Below are 16,006 nucleotides of genomic sequence, written 5' to 3'. Positions count from 1 at the left end.
AAGCAATGCTGACTATCCTTGATTAACCCTTACCTCTCCAATTGGAGAATAATTCTGTCCCTCAGAATTTTTTCCAGTAATTACCCGACCACTGATGTTGGGCTCACTGGCCTGTAATTCCCTGGTTTATCCACACTAACTTTCTTGAACAATGGTTCTACGTCAGCTGTTCTCCAGTCCTCTGGCACCTCCCCTGTGGCCAGAGAGGTTCTGACCATTTCTATCAGACCCCCTGCAATCTCCTCCCTTTACTCACACAGCAGCCTGGAATACATCGCTTCAGGGCCTGGGGATTTCTCCACTTTTATGTCTGCTTAAATGGCTAGCACCTCCTCCCTCTGAATACTCATTTGTTCAAGTATATCACAATCCCCCTGCCTAATTTCTATGCCTACATCACCCTTCTCCATAGTGAACACAGATGCAAAATATTCATTTAAAACCACAACTACATCTTCCGGCTCTCTACACAGATTGCCACTTTGGTCCCTAATGGGCCCTACTCTTTACCTGGTTATCCTCTTCCATTTAATATACTTATAAAAACACCTTGGGATTTTCCTTTATTTTGCCCGCCAGTGTTTTTTCATGCCCCCTCTTTGCTCTCCTTATTTCTTTTTTAAGTAGGCCCCTGTCTTTTCTATACTCCTCTAGAGCTTCCACTGTTTTTATACTTTGTACCCACCAAGAGCCCCCCTTAATTCCTAATCCATTCTTATATATCGCTTGACAGCTAGGATTCATTTGGCTTTTTGAACCCACCCTTGACCTTTACGGGAACACGTTGGCGTTGTAATCTCCTTAATTCCTTTCTGAAAGACTCCCATTCCTCTGATGTGGATTGTCCTACAAGTAGCTGATATCAGTCCACTTTGGCCAGATCCTGCCTTTTCATATAAAAATCGGCCTTCCCCCAATTTATAATCTTTATTTCCGGTCCATGTTTCTGCTTTTCCATGACTACCTTGAATCTCACCGAATTATGGAAACTGTCACCAAAATGCTCTCCTACTAACACTTCTACCACTTGCCCGGCTACATTCCCTAGATTTAGGTCCAGTTACCGCCCCCTCTCTTGGTGGACTTTCTACATGCTGGCTGAAAAAGCTCTCCTGGATGCACATTAAGAATTCCGCCCCTCTAAGCCTTTCACAGTCGGTCTATCCCAGTTAATATTGGGTAAGCTGAAATCCCCTACTATTATTGCCCTAATATTTCTACACTTTTCTGATATTTGCCTACATATCTGTTCCTCTATCTCCCCCTGATTGTTTGGGGGCCTATAGTACACTCCCAGCAAAGTGCTGGCACCATTCTCGTTTGTAAGTTCTACCCATATGGCCACATTAGAGGAACCTGCTAAGATATCATCCCTCCATACAGCAGTAATTGACTCCTTGATTAATAATGTGACAAGCCCTCCTCTTTTACACACCCCTCTGTCTCGCCAGAAAATTCTATACCCCGGAATATTGAGCTGCCAGTCCTGCCCCTCCCTCAACCATGTCTCTGTGATAGCAACAATTTCCTACCCCCATGGTTGCACCAACACCTTCAATTTAGCTGCCTTACTCACAAGACTCCTCGCCTTAATACAAATGACACCCAGCCTTGACATACACCCTTGTGCCATTACATATTTGCTCTGCCTTACAGGATGACTTGTTTTTTCCTCTATATTTGGCTGTGCAGCAACCCCTTCTATAGCTGCACTCCGTATCCCATTCTTCTGTCAAGTTATTTTAAACCACCCCCCCAACAGTACTAGCAAACTTCCCCACAAGGATTTTGGTCCCGTTCCGGTTCAGGAGCATCCCTTCCGACTTGTTCAGGTCCCACCTTCCGCAGAAGCAGACCCAGTGATCAAGGAAACTTAAGCCCTCCCTCCTGCACCAACTCTTTAGCCACACATTCATCAGCTCTATCCTCCTATTCCTATACTCACTAGCACTTGGCACCAGGAGAAATCCAGAGATTACAAACTTTGAGATCCTGCTTTTAATCTGCTACCTAGCTCCCTAAATTCTTATTACAGTACCTCATCCCTCTTTCTACCCATGTCCTTGGTACCAATGTGAACCATGGCTTCCGATTTTCACCCTCCCCCTCAAGAATGCCCTACAGCCGTTCAGTGATATCATTGACCCTGGCAGCAGGGAGGCAAAATACCATCCCGGAGTCACGTCTGCAGCCACAGAAATGTTTATCTGTTCCCCATACGTTCGAATGACCTATCAGTATTGCTCACCAAGTCTTTTTCCTCCCCATCTGTGCAGCTGAGCCACTGCTAGTGCCACGGACTTGGCTCTTGCTGCATTCCCGAAGAACAATCTCCCCCATCAGTATCCAAAGCAGAAAATATGTTGGTGAGGGAGATGGACCCAGGGGACTCCTGCACTACCTTCCTAGTTCTTTTACTCTGTCTGGCGGTCACCCATTCCCTGTCTGCCTGTGCACTGTTTATCTGCGGTGTGACCACCTCGTTGAACATGTTATCCACGAAGATCTCAGCTTTGCGGATGCTCCGCAGTGACCCCAGCCACAGCTCCAGATCCGAAAGACGGATTTCGACTAGCTGCAGCTGGAGACACTTCCTGCACACATGTTCGCCCTGGACACAGAAAGTGTCCCTGACTTCCCACATAGCACAGGAGGAGCACTCCACACTGCCGAGCTGCCCTGCCATGCCCTACTCTTAATTTACTCCCTTTACTTTCTTTAAATTAATGAATAATGGCCCAGTAATTCGGGTCCCAACACGTGAGTATGGACGGAGTACCCACGCGTGGACCCGATGGAAGTGCCAGTTTCCTTCATGCTTAGCGCATGCGTGGGAAACCGGCATTTCCGGACCTCTGAACGAACGTGTGCGCAAGGGAGTGTCTGCGTGCACTTTGCACTTACGTTTTTTTTTACAGATTTTTCCGTGAGGGTAAGTCTTTAGATTTTAGAAATGTAAAAATTGGGCATAAGGACTTCATTTTAAAAGGTAAGTGGTCCAATAATTAAAGTTAGAATTTTTTTTCCACAGGTTTATTATTTTAGTAGAATTTACAGTAAGGTAAGTGTATTTTTGGACCCGATTTCGTGAAAAAAAATGTTTTCCGAAATTTGAATAATTTTTTAAATAGTTTTTTAATGTTATTAATAGTTCATTTAATTAGTGGGATTTTTTTAACTTTTATTTTAAATTTAAGTACTGTTTTGGGCGCCCGGAGTTTTCATGAGTTTGACAGTTCTTACTATCAAACTCATGAATGAACTTTTGCAACCTCCGATTAGTTGCCCAGAACTCACGTGATCCCAGCTGGCACATCGAACTAACTACGTCGCTGGATCACGCTAGCACAGCGCGCTGGGACCTAGACCGGGCGACAGACACTTCCACACAGGCCGAGGTCTGAAATGTCGGCATGCTAGGTAAGTGTAGGTCGGGGGCTTGCACCCGCGGGAAGCCCCCGACCCTAATTTCTGGGCCATTAATTACACTAGGGACCTTATATTATTTAAACACTACTTATTCTAAACTATAGACCTTACTTTTACTTTAACGACTGGAATGTACATATAGTCACCAGGTCCTACTTAGCAATCAGCTCCTTCCATGGTTGTGACGTCATTTTAGTGGTTTCGCAGTTGTTGTTTGACTGCTCCTGCTCTCGAGCTCTTTACTTGGTGTAAAGTAAGAACCAATTCCTACAGGGTGAAAAGTTAGGAAAAGCAAAGGCGAAGCAAGGGAACTCCTCCTCCCACTCCTCACCTAACTCCCTGATTCACTCAACTCGCACTACTCTGTTTAAAACGCACTCAGTTCAAAATCGCACTGCACAGCCTGTTTTTAGATGTGAATTAACTTAATTGTATAAACAATTTGTTCCAAATTAACCTCATACCTACACAGTCATAAGGACATTTCTGTGGCCGATTATCTCCGCTCGGGAGCATGCGGCATTGAATCCTTAAAGCAATCGTTTCAAACATAGTCATAGAATCATAACGGCACAGATGGAGGTCATTCGGCCCATTGCGTCCTTGCCAGCTGTCTATAGAGAAATCCACTCAGTGCTATTCCCCCGCTCTTACCCCGTAGCCCTGCAACTTTAATTCCCTCAAGTGCCTATCCAGTCTCCGTTAGAAAAATTTGAGTGTCTCCACTTCCAGCCTCTTCTAACGGCAGCGACTTCCAGATCGTCACCACTCGCTCAATCAAAACGTTTTTCCGCACATCCCACCTGTATCTTTTGCCCAAAAGGTTAAATCTGTGTCCCCTAGTCATTGTAACATCAGCTGTTGGGAAGAGCCTTTCCCCTTGTAGCCAAGGCAAACCTGTCATAATCACCTCTATCAAGTCACACCTCAACCTCCTTTGCTGTAATGATAAAAATCCAGCTTCTCCAACCTGTCCTTGTAACTAAGATCCCCCATCACCGTTAAATCTCCTCTGCACCCTCTCAAGTGTCTTCACATCCTTCTGAGAAACATACAAACAAAGAAACATAGAAGATAGGAGCAGGAGTAGGACATACGGCCCCTCGAGCCTGTCCCACCATTTAATGAGATCATGGCTGCTCATCCAAATTCAGAACCTGGTCCCTGCTTTCTGTGATATCCCTTGATCCCTTTAGCCTTAAGAAATATATCTAGCTCCTTCTTGAATATATTTAATAATTTGGCCACATCTGCCTTCTCTGGTAGAGAATTCCACAGGTTTACCACTCTCTGGGTGAAGAAATTCCTCCTCATCTCAGTCCTAAATGGCTTACCCCTTATCCTTAGACTGTAAACCCTGGTTCTGGACTCCTGCACCAACGGGAACACCCTTCCTGCATCTCGTCTGTCTAGTCCTGTTAGAATTCTATAAGTTTCAATGGATCCCCCCTTATTATTCGAAACTCCAGCGAATATAAGCCTCATTGACCCAATCTCTATTCATACGTCATTCCTGCCATCCCAGGTATCAGTCTGGTGAATCTTTGCTGCACTCCCTCCATGGCAAGAACATCCTTCCTCAGATAAGGCGACGGAAACTGCACACATTACTCAAGGTGTGGTCTCACCAAGGCCCTGTACAACTGCAGCAAGACATCCTTACTCCTTTACTCGAATCCTCTCGCTGTGAAGGCCAACATACCAGTTGCCTTCTTAACCGCCTGCTGCACCTGCATGCTTACCTTCAGCGACTGGTGCACAAGGACACCCAGGTCTCCTTGTACTTCCCCTTTTCCGAATCTGTTGCCTTTCAGATAATAATCTGTCTTCCTGTTTTTGTCACCAATGTTGACAACCTCACATTTACCCACATTGTACTGCATCTGCCATGCATCTGCCCAATCACCCAACCTGTCCATATCATACTGGAGTTTCACTGCATCCTCCTCAAAGCACACTCCCCCACCCAGCTTTGTGTCGTCTGCAAACGTGCAGATATTACAGCTAGTTCCCTCGGCTAGATCATTAATGTATATTGTGAACAGCTGTGGTCCTAGCACCGATCCCTGTGGTACCGGACTAATCACTGCCTGCCACTGGGAAAAAGACCCGTTTATTCCAACTCTTTGCTTCCTGTCTGTCAACCGGTTCTCTATTCAATTCAATACATTCCCCCCAATGCCATGTGCTTTAAATTAGCAAGCTGATCTCTTATGCGGGACCTTATCGAAAGCCTTCTGTTAGTCCAAATGCACCACATCCACTGGTTCTCCCTTATATATTCTACTAGATACATCCTCAAAAAATTCCAGCAGATTATTCAAGCATGATTAACCTTTTGTAAACCCATGTTGACTTTGTCCGATCCTGTCACTATTTTACAAGTGCTCTGCTATTACATCTTTTATAATGGACTCTAGCATTTTCCCCAATACCGATGTCAGGCTTACCGATCTATAATTCCCCGTTTTCTCGCTACCACCTTTCTTATAGTGGGGTTAATTTAGCTGCCATCCAATCTATGGGAACTATTCCAGTGTCTATAGAATTTTGGAAGATGACCAGCAATGCATCTACTATTTCTAGGGCCACTTCTGTAAGTAGCCTAGGATGTAGATTATCCAGCCCTGGGGAATTATTGGCCTTAAATGCCGTCAATTTCCCTAACACAATTTCCCTAAAAATACTGATTTCATTGAATTCCACCCTCTCATTCAAACCTATGTTCCCCGACATCTCTGGAAGGTTATTTGTGTCCTCCTTTGTGAAGACAGAACCAAAGTATGTATTTAATTGTTTTGCCATTTCTTTGTTCCCCAGTATAAATTCCACTGATTCTGAGTGCAAGGGACCTACGCTTGACTTCACCAATCTTTTCCCCTTCGCATATCTATAAAGACTTTTCCAGTATGTTTTGATGTTCCCTGCAAGCTTACTCTCATATTATATTTTCCCCCTATTAATTAATCCCTTTGTCTGCCTCATAACATCATAGTTTCCTTTATTTAAATTCAGGACTCTAGTCTCTGATTCAATTATTTCACTCTCCACCTTAATGAAGAATTCTATCATATTATGATCGCTCCTCCCCAGGGGGCCGGACACAACACCATTGCTAATTAATCCGTTCTCATTACGTAATACCCAGTCTAAGATGGTCTGATCTCTAGTTGTTTCCTCGACAAATTGGTCCAGGAAACCATCCCGTATACAGTCTACTATTTCCTCGTCCACAGTATTGTTACTAATTTGGTTAGCCCAATCTAAGTGTAGATTAAAGTCACCCATGATAAATGCTGTGCCCTTATTGCACGCTTCTCTAATTTCCCGTTTAATGTCAGCCCCAAACTCAGTATTACTTTTTGGGTGTTTGTATACAACTCCCACTATCTTTTTCTGCCCCTTGGTAAGTGTCAGCTCTAACCCTACGGGTACCACATAATTAGTGCTAATATCCATCCTTGCTATTGTGTTAATCTCCTCTTTTAAATGTGGTGACCACAACTGAACGCAATACTCCCGTTATGGCATAACCAGTGCTTTATAAACGTTCATCATAACTTCAGTACTTTTGCACTCAATACCTTTATTTATGAAGCCCAATATCCCATATGCTTTGCTAACCACACTCCTAATATGTCCTGCCACCTTCAGGGACGTATGCACATTAATTCCCAGGTCCCTCTCTCCCTGCACACTCTTTAAAACTGTGCTATGAAGTGTATATTGCCTCTCCCTGTTATTTCTGCCAAAATGCATCACCTCATACTTCTCTGTATTAAATTCCATCTGCCACTTGTCTTCCCATTTTGCTAGCCTATCTATGTCCTGTTGCAGTCTATTGGTATCATCCCCACTGTTTGTCACCCACCCCCAAGTTTGGTGTCATCAGCAATTTTAGAAATTCTACTCTGTATACAAATATGCAGGTCATTTAAACATTTCAAAAAAGCAGTGGCCCCAACACAGACACTTGCGAAACACCACTGTCTACGATTCTCCAGTCTGCAAGGCAACCATTTACCACAACACGATGTTTTCTGTCCTTAAGCCAATTCCATATCTAACTTGCCTATTCCATGTGGCGCAATGTTGGTACCCAGCCTTCTATGTGGTAATTTGTAAAATGCCTTCCTAAAATCCATGTAGACAACATCCATTGCATTCCCTTCATCAATCCGCCCTGTTACTTTAGCAGAAATTTGAATTGAATTAGTCAAACAGCATCTGCCTTTTACAAATTCGTGGTGGCTCTACTTCACTAATTTAAAGCTCCCAAGTGCCCGTTAATTTTTCCCTTGATCGCAGTGCGCTTGATCGGCACCCCATCCACTAGTTTAAACATCCACTTTTCATGAGGGCAGCAAGTTGTTCCAACACCTGAGGCTCCACCAGCATTGAATTGGCCCGGAGCTGCTCTTCATCAACCCGGACTCCTCAACATCTCAGCTCACAGCAGCCGCTGGCTGACGGGATCGTGTGTATTCACAATGCAGAGCGAGCAGTCACAGCTCTTGTTCCTGTTTGTCTCCCTGTCGTTCTTCCACCTCACTTCCTGTTTCGGACATCGGATTTTGGTCTGGTCACAAAACCTTCACAATTGCTGCTTTGCTGCAGTTTCTTTTAATGTTTACAGGGGAGATGAGCAGAAACTTAACGAAAGGAAGTCGGCAGCAGCATCTGAACAGTTTGCTCCAGATCTCGGTAACACCTCGTAGGGAGCTGGAGGGTTACAACAGGATTAGTCTGATTGATAGTGGACTGACTAAAGGGAACTGATGTGAGATAGAGAACGAGGATCCTCAGAAACTGATCCTAGTCAACAAGTGCAATGTACATGCTACATGTGAGGATAAGCATTCAGACTGTCAGTGAAAACTTTTGTTCTCCTTAACTAAGGGAAAATACACGTGCCTTAGAGGGAGTGCAAACACAGGTTCACCAGACTGATTGCTGGGATAGGGGGATTGTACTATTAATATATGTTGCGTAGACTAGGCCTATATTCTCTCGAAACATCTACAATTCTTTCAGGGCTCGACAGGCTAGATGCAGCGAGAATGTTTCATTTGGCTGCAGTGTATAGAACCAGCGGTCACAGTTTGAGAATAAGGGGACAGCCATTTAAGACTGGGAAGAGGAGAAATTTCTTCACTCAGTTGGTGGTGTATCTTTGCAATTAATCACCCCAGGGGACTGTGGATGCTCAATCCTTGAGTAAATTCAAGACAGAAATCGATAGAATTTTGGATATTAAAGGAATTGATGGAATTGGGATAGTGCAGGAAAGTGGAGTTGGGTTAGAAGATGAACCATGATCTTATTCAATGGAGGAGCAGGCTCGAGGGCCCAAATGGCCTACTCCTGCTCATATTTCTTATATGTTCTTAGAAGGATAGTTATGGGGCAAATAGTGGGCTGTGGGATTAAATTGGATTGTTCTTTCAAAGAGACGACACTCTCACAACAGAGCCAAATGCCCCTGTTGTGATGTAAGATTCTATGATTATATGTTGTTATCTCTTCATAATGATAAAGGCCTCTCTGAGGTCTACTCTTAGTCTCCTTTTTCCCTGAGGGAGGAGCCCAAGGAGTCCCCATGTCTTCCTGCTCAATGCCCCTTTCACACTTCTGTGCTGAGCCCTGGTTTCTTCTCTTCACCCACAGTTGTATTAGGTGCACATATTCAGTACATACTTGGAGCAAAAAAGGAGCTTATTTTAAGTCCAGCAAATGAATGTTGGCATTGAGAAAGTAAGGAACTCAGTCCTTCTATCCTTGATGTCATTAGCTTGGTGCCCCGGACATGTAGCTCAGTGGTATGCGAGCCTAAGTTGCATCTCCAAGCATTTTCTTTAACCACAGTTGCTGAATGTTGCTTTATGAGGGCAGCAGGTTACAACAGCTGAGGCTCCAGAAACATTCAGTGGGCCGGAGCTGCTCTTCACCCACAGTCACAGACTGGCCAGATTGTGTGACGTCACAAAGCTGAGCGAGCAGCCACAGCTCTCGTTCCTGTTTGACGCCATGTGGTTCTTCCATCTCACTTGCTGATTCAAAGATCGGATGTCAGCTTGGAAACTAAACCTTGGTCATTGCATTTATGCCACAGACCTGTTTTTGAAATATTCAAAGAGGAGCAGAAACCTTGAGAACAGAAAAGTATTTAAAAGCTGTGAGCCATCAGTATCGCTGGGCAGCTGGCTCTCTGTCAGAGAAAATAGAGATTATATTTTCATAATTACAGTCATAATGTGCTTGGAGAGACTAAAAATTATAACACGTGACCTTGATACATTCAAAGCATGCGCTCTACCACTGAGCTACATCCACACTGACAGCTAAGCACGCAAACCTTGGACACAGAGGAGCGCTGCTGTCTAAGGGCTGCTGTTTGCTTCTTTGAGCGCCTCTCCCACAGACTCATCACCTCCAAACATTTAATTATATCGGAGCAGGAGTTAATCTCAGGCTCCCAGAAACAGCTCAGTTCAATGGGTAGTGCCTGAATATGTGATGGTGTCCACGGTGAGCGAGCAGCCCCTCTTGTTCCTCATTGGCTGCCGATGATTGGTCCTCCCACATTCTGAATCACAGTTCAGATTTCAGCCCAATCTTCAGTTCTCACTTTTACAAAGCGCTGACCGCTGGTCCACACAACGTTTGTAATTTTATCTTTGGGAGCTAGTGTATCATGAGCGATATAGGTTTACCCACCCGTTAGTGGAGATGTGTGGACGTGAAAGAGGGCGGAAAGTATGTTTTGTGGGGGCTTTAGTAAGGGCAAGGTATTTCCACCCTGTTAAAGTCGAAAGAAAAAATAAAGTCTTCCATTTCACGAACTCAGGAAACACTGTAGAGCAAATGAAGTACGTTTGAGGAGCAATCACTGTTGCAATGTCAGAAATGCGGCATCCAATTTGTGCACAGCAATGTCCCACGAAGTGCAATGCGAGGAACAGTACCTCATCTTCCGATTAGGCACTTTGCAGCCTTCCGGACTCAATATCGAGTTCAACAATTTCAGATCATAACCTCGTCCCCTATTACTTTTTTACTTATTATTTTTTCCACCCGTTTGTTTTGGGTCTTCCTTCCCACCCGCATTTCCTTCTGTTTCTCCCTCTCACCTGGCAGCTGTCTCTTGCCTGCTAGTTCACTTCACACCTAATCTCAGCTGTCTTTTGTCTCCACCGGCCTATAACCATCTCGTTTGCTTTCGAATACCTTTTATTGTCTCTTTTACTCCATTTGTCGATCGCAGTCCTAAATTCGATCGATTTAATTTCTTTCCAATTTTGAAAAATGGTTCCGACCCGAAACGTCAACTCAAATTTCTCTCCACGGATGTTGCCTGAACTGCTGAGTTTTTCCAGCATTTTCTGTTGTTATGAGGTGGAGATGATCTGTTTTAGTGATGTTGGTTGAGAGACAAACATTGTCCAGAACACAGGGGAGAACTCCCCTGCGCATTATCGAATAGTGCCATTGGATACTTTATGTCTACTTGAGAAAGTAAGCGGGGACTCGGTTTAACGTCTCAGCCATTTTGATCTGCTTATCGGAGCAAGGATATACATGCCTTAGGAGTGGTGCAACGAAGGTTCAATAGATTCATTCCTGAGATCAGGAGGAATAACTTCATTCAGAGGGTTATGAATCATTGGAATTCTCTACCCCAGAGGGCTGTGGATGCTGATTCGTTGAGCATATTCAAGGCTGAGACAGATTGATTTTTGCACTCTAGGTGAGCCAAGGAATATATATCTTCTCAGATACCTCGATCTCAATTTTTTCCTGATTACCTTCCTGTGAAACACCTTGGACCGTTTAAGGAAAGGATATAAATGCAAGTTGTTTTTATTGGACTTTCCAACCTCATGGGACCTTGTAGTAAATAAACAAACACCACTACTGTGTAATTAGACTTCTGCGAAATTGTAATGCATTTATTCAGATACTGAACGCATGACATTGCTGTACGCTCAAATGCATATGCTATTATAAAGCTATTAAATCATCTTCAATGCCATTAACAGTTATAATTATTTCCTGCAACAAAGCATCACCCGGGCAGAGCGCAGAGAGGAAACTCTGGCAGGGCAGAGGGGAATCGCACAGTTTTAACATAATAAACCCCGTTTTTATCAGTGAAAGGAAAGTCAATCCCATTCCTCAAGGTGCGCGCGATACTCTGCGCCAGATTTAACATTCGGCGCTCTGCTATGGTGAAACTTAGCATCCAGGCAGTAAAAGCAAAACATATTTTACACCAAATTATTTAGAGCAGAATTGACTTCCTGGAGGAAACTCCAGCAGTAGTGGAGAGGGCAAAGATGTTCATGAAGTTTCCTGATCTATTCTAATTTCCCCAAAGTGAGGTCCGTTCTGTAATGTGCAAGCTTCGTAAGAAGTTTTACTTTACTAAAACACCGCTTCTACCCTCCTGCTGCAAGGTGGTGCCGAGAGTATTGGCGAAATTGATAGCCCCCAATCCGGCGGTTAATCGATTATTCAAATTCATGACTGGGGGCCAAGTTTGCATTTTGTGCCCGGCTACACAGAAACAGCGATTCAGTCACAATTATCTCAAGGAACATGGCAAAAAGGATGGAATTTAAACTTGAGTTGTACAAATCCTTGGTCAGACCCGGTCTGGAATACTGCGGTCATTTCTGGGCATCGCTCTTCAGGAAGGATCTATTGGCCTTGGAAGGGGTGCAGCGCAGATTCACCAGAATGTTACCGGGGCTTAGAGAGTTACATTCTGAGGATAGGTTGCATTGACTTGGATTGTTTTCCCTTGAGTACAGGAGATTATTGTGTAAATTAATCAAGGTTCTTAAAATGTTTACACTATCTGATAGGTTGGCTATAGGTAATCTATTTCTTCTGGTAATGAAATCTATAACAAGGTAATTATAAAATTAGAGGTAGGCCGCTCAGAAGCAAATTCAGGAAGCACATCATCACGCGAAGTTTTGTAGAAATTTAGAAGTTTACCCGCAGAAAGGCTCTGTGCTGGGGGACAATAGGAGATTTCGAGAGAGGGATTGAAAAGTTTTGTTAGGTCAGCGTATCAAATGATTGGCACAAACCGGGTAAACCGAGTTGTGGTTCAGACCAACCATGATCTCATTCCATAGAGAAGGCTCGAGGGGCTGAATGGCCGGCTCCTGGTTACCATGTTCTAAAATGTTTGTTTAAATTACGCACAAAGTAAACTAAATACCTGGAGTGGGGTCAGACATTTCTCACAGATTACATTTCTATAGATGGCTTCTTGCAAACACAAAGTCTCGCTGAATAATATTTTAATGGGTGAAATGCTGATGACCACGGCATTGTTCGGTACTGTTGAGATGGATGTGCCTGGTCTTCTAGAGTTTCACTGCTGCATAGAGGACGGAGTCCTCACCGAGGTTTTGGATGGTGTCTCGCTGACTCTGAAAGGAATGGTGCAAATGGTCAGAAATGCAATCGAACAACTACACTCTGGTAACAGTTCAGCGAAATTCTATCAGCTGATGCTCCAAGGCAGAAGCCGAAAAATGTCAAAAGCAGCGTTGTTGGAGTGAGCAGTATTAAACGGGGAATATTGCACTGCTCTAAAGGGTATTAACTGTCTGCTAACGGTTACATTTGCAGATGAAGTTTTCACCTCAAGTAATGCTGTTTGTTTAAAACAAGAAGGGACACTCGAGCAGCAGCAGGGCAACAGGACATGATGGAAACAGAGAGCGGGAGGAATTTTCTACTTGATCAGAGGTGCTGAAGGGACGATAAGGGTTCGGCCACCGATCACTTTGACAGCGATGGAAAGGGACATCAGTAAGGTGTAAAATGGGCGGCTGAATCCAGATCACTGTTTTAGGCCCACTCTAAGCCAAAAGTTCCAGCGCCTATCTCTGACAGCATCGGAAAATGAAGGGACAACTTAACTTTCCAGGTGGGATACTAGGATGTTGTGTGTAAGACGTGGAAACCGCATGTTGGTTCAGTGGGTGAAATAGAAAATGGTTTTGTTTATGTCAAAATGCTCTGCATATTCCAGACATTAACCAATTGTTAAACTGTAAATGCTGTACACTGCCTAGATTCGCTTGTACAGGAGTGTGTTTGCAGCTGCATTCGTGGTAATTGAACTCTGTAATTTCGCTTCAGTTCCTATAGCGGGCCCAAATCTACACCTCACCCCTCAAATATTATTGTTCTATTGCAAATACATTTGTTCAAACCGCTTAGAAAAATAGAGATCCGTTCATTATTCTGCATTGGACATCATTCTGTCGCCGTTTAAAGACATATTGAAGTGTGATCAAAAACATTTTTGTCCTCGTGCATATTAATTACTGGACAAGACAATTGTGATATTTCAAAAGAAGAAGAACTCTGTTGGAGAAGGCAAGAAATATTTGGACACATCGTTCCAGGAGATGGAATGAGCGAGATAAAAGTCCACATCAATGGAAAAATAAAATCCCAGTGCATTTTTAACTTACAGCGTTTACTCTCGGCAATGTTTGCAGGTTAAGAACAGCATCTAAACAAAACAAAACACAATAACAAATGGATTGATGTTTAAATACTTAGAGCATTTCCCTCTTTTATTAAAGAGTTTTATTCCTATGGAGGTTTTGTTTATCATCATATGGATGGGACACCATCTCCACACTCAATAGTGGGAACTAGCTGGCCATTGACAACTACCAATGGGTATTTGACTATCCACTAGGAAGTGAATGCACCTCCTATGCTGAGCTTCCCTTCTCAATTCCTCGGTTTCCCAGGAACTGGATGGGTTGGCTGAGGTTACTCTCGACATGGGCAGTAGATTTTCACTGTATGACTTGATGTTTCTCGGATTATCGCTGATGCAGCGATAGCTTGCCTAATCTAGAGTTGTCCTGTGATCTCAATGAGTGCTAAACTCTCGATTGTTGAATATTAATGCATTTTTATCCATGATAATAACTTTAGCTATTTGAATAAGGAAACACTTGATTCCGAAATATTTACATCATACAGGCATGTTGCTACCTCTCTACAAAATCTTACTTGCTGTTGTAAAAATGTTGTCATCCTTTTTGTTCAATCTTTTCTCATTATAATAACCTATGTGATCCTTTATTCTGGAAACTTTATATGTAAATGTCTCACACTGTTGTTACACCATCTAACCACGGGTGGCACTACAACGCATTAAACGTTACTGGAGAAGAAGTTCGATGCTCCTCCTAACCCAATGTGTTAGCTTCACATCTTTGAAAGGGTTTTGCTATTTAACATTAAATAACAATAAAACGTGAAGTATTGTACAAAAGGGAAAGACGGCCAACATTGGAATTTAATTACATCTGTGTACCCCGGTCCAGTAATCCACTACCCTACAAGAGCAAAAAGTGGAAGGAGCGCACGTCAACCCATGCAGCCCACCAACCCACCCCTTCAACCACCGTCTGCCCCACCTTTGACAGAGCGTGTAGTCACCTGAGAACTAATTTTTAGTGTGGAAGCAAGTCATCCTCGGTTCCGACTGACACCCTAAGAAGATGACCCTGCAATGCTGCACTTGAAGACTCTACTTAGCCCGGACTCCACATGCCTATTGCACTGCGAATTCGATGAGCAATACCATACAAATCTTTTGTGCTCTTTATAAATCGGACTTCCGATTGTAATTAGTTGCTTCACATTGCTCATGATAAATTCCTCTGCTTGATTCACTTGTAGAATCAAAATCTGCGACAGAAATTTGGCATACTGTAATTACATCTATCCACCAGTGGTGGCGTGGTGCAGCTTCTCAGCATGTTTGCAAAAACCTGTGATGCTATTACCGACTCCCCTTGCTTCAGCAATTGCCATCTATTACACGACTGTACTGTAAATATATAAATATTTAAAACAATGCATGATCATATTTCCTATTAGAAACAAATTAGCACAGTGGGTCGGAATAAAAAAGGGGTTTGTTTTACATCTATGTGCCGGGTCCAGCGACCTCTTTCCGACTATCCTCTCTGCATCTGTTGACTACAGTCCCTCATCACTCCCTGTCTGAAAAATTACTTTCATTGAATGATGAAAATATATATTCAGAGTTTATTTTGATTCTTGGTCAGATTCACTAAATGATTCAGAATGATTGACAGTATATGTGATTCACAGTTGGTTTGCTAATACATTAAAATGTCTACAAACGGTTACTAGAAATGTAACAATAATATTGTGTTCATTCCTTTTCGTTAACTGCAAGAAAAGCTAAATGCAAAGGAGAATTTTGGATGTACGAATACAAAACTGAACTTACATGTTAGGGTCTCACTGCTTTGGTCACCAGGAGGCGCTGTGTTCCTTAAAACAACATATATCGTCAATTAATCATTTTATTTTCGATGGCACAGATCATTAAATTCTTGATACAGGTATTGATTGGATTTCAGACATGGATCCCATGTTATATGTAGAAGTATCTCTCTGCCCACGTCCTGGAACATGTGTTTATCCAACTGTTCCCAGGCCAGGTTATTCCTTGTTACCCTGGAACTAATGATTAGTTTGGCGTCTAGGGTGA

General features: G+C 43.2%; 1 long non-coding RNA gene across 1 annotated transcript; it reads right to left on the bottom strand.

The window, feature by feature from the left end:
* Window positions 1-11,334: 11,334 nt before the first annotated feature.
* Window positions 11,335-16,003, bottom strand: LOC147087899 (uncharacterized). The gene is made up of 3 exons (XR_015075442.1): window positions 15,743-16,003; window positions 13,932-13,972; window positions 11,335-12,875 (listed from the first exon to the last, which is right to left on the bottom strand). It is a non-coding gene; the product is annotated as an uncharacterized LOC147087899 (long non-coding RNA).
* Window positions 16,004-16,006: the final 3 nt, after the last annotated feature.

This window comes from Somniosus microcephalus, unplaced genomic scaffold, assembly GCF_052327205.1.
Source record: "Somniosus microcephalus isolate GS21.2 unplaced genomic scaffold, FLI_Smic_1.0 unresolved_chr5, whole genome shotgun sequence".
In the NCBI taxonomy this organism is placed as follows: Eukaryota; Metazoa; Chordata; class Chondrichthyes; order Squaliformes; family Somniosidae; genus Somniosus; species Somniosus microcephalus.
This window is presented reverse-complemented; position numbering and strand designations above follow the sequence as displayed.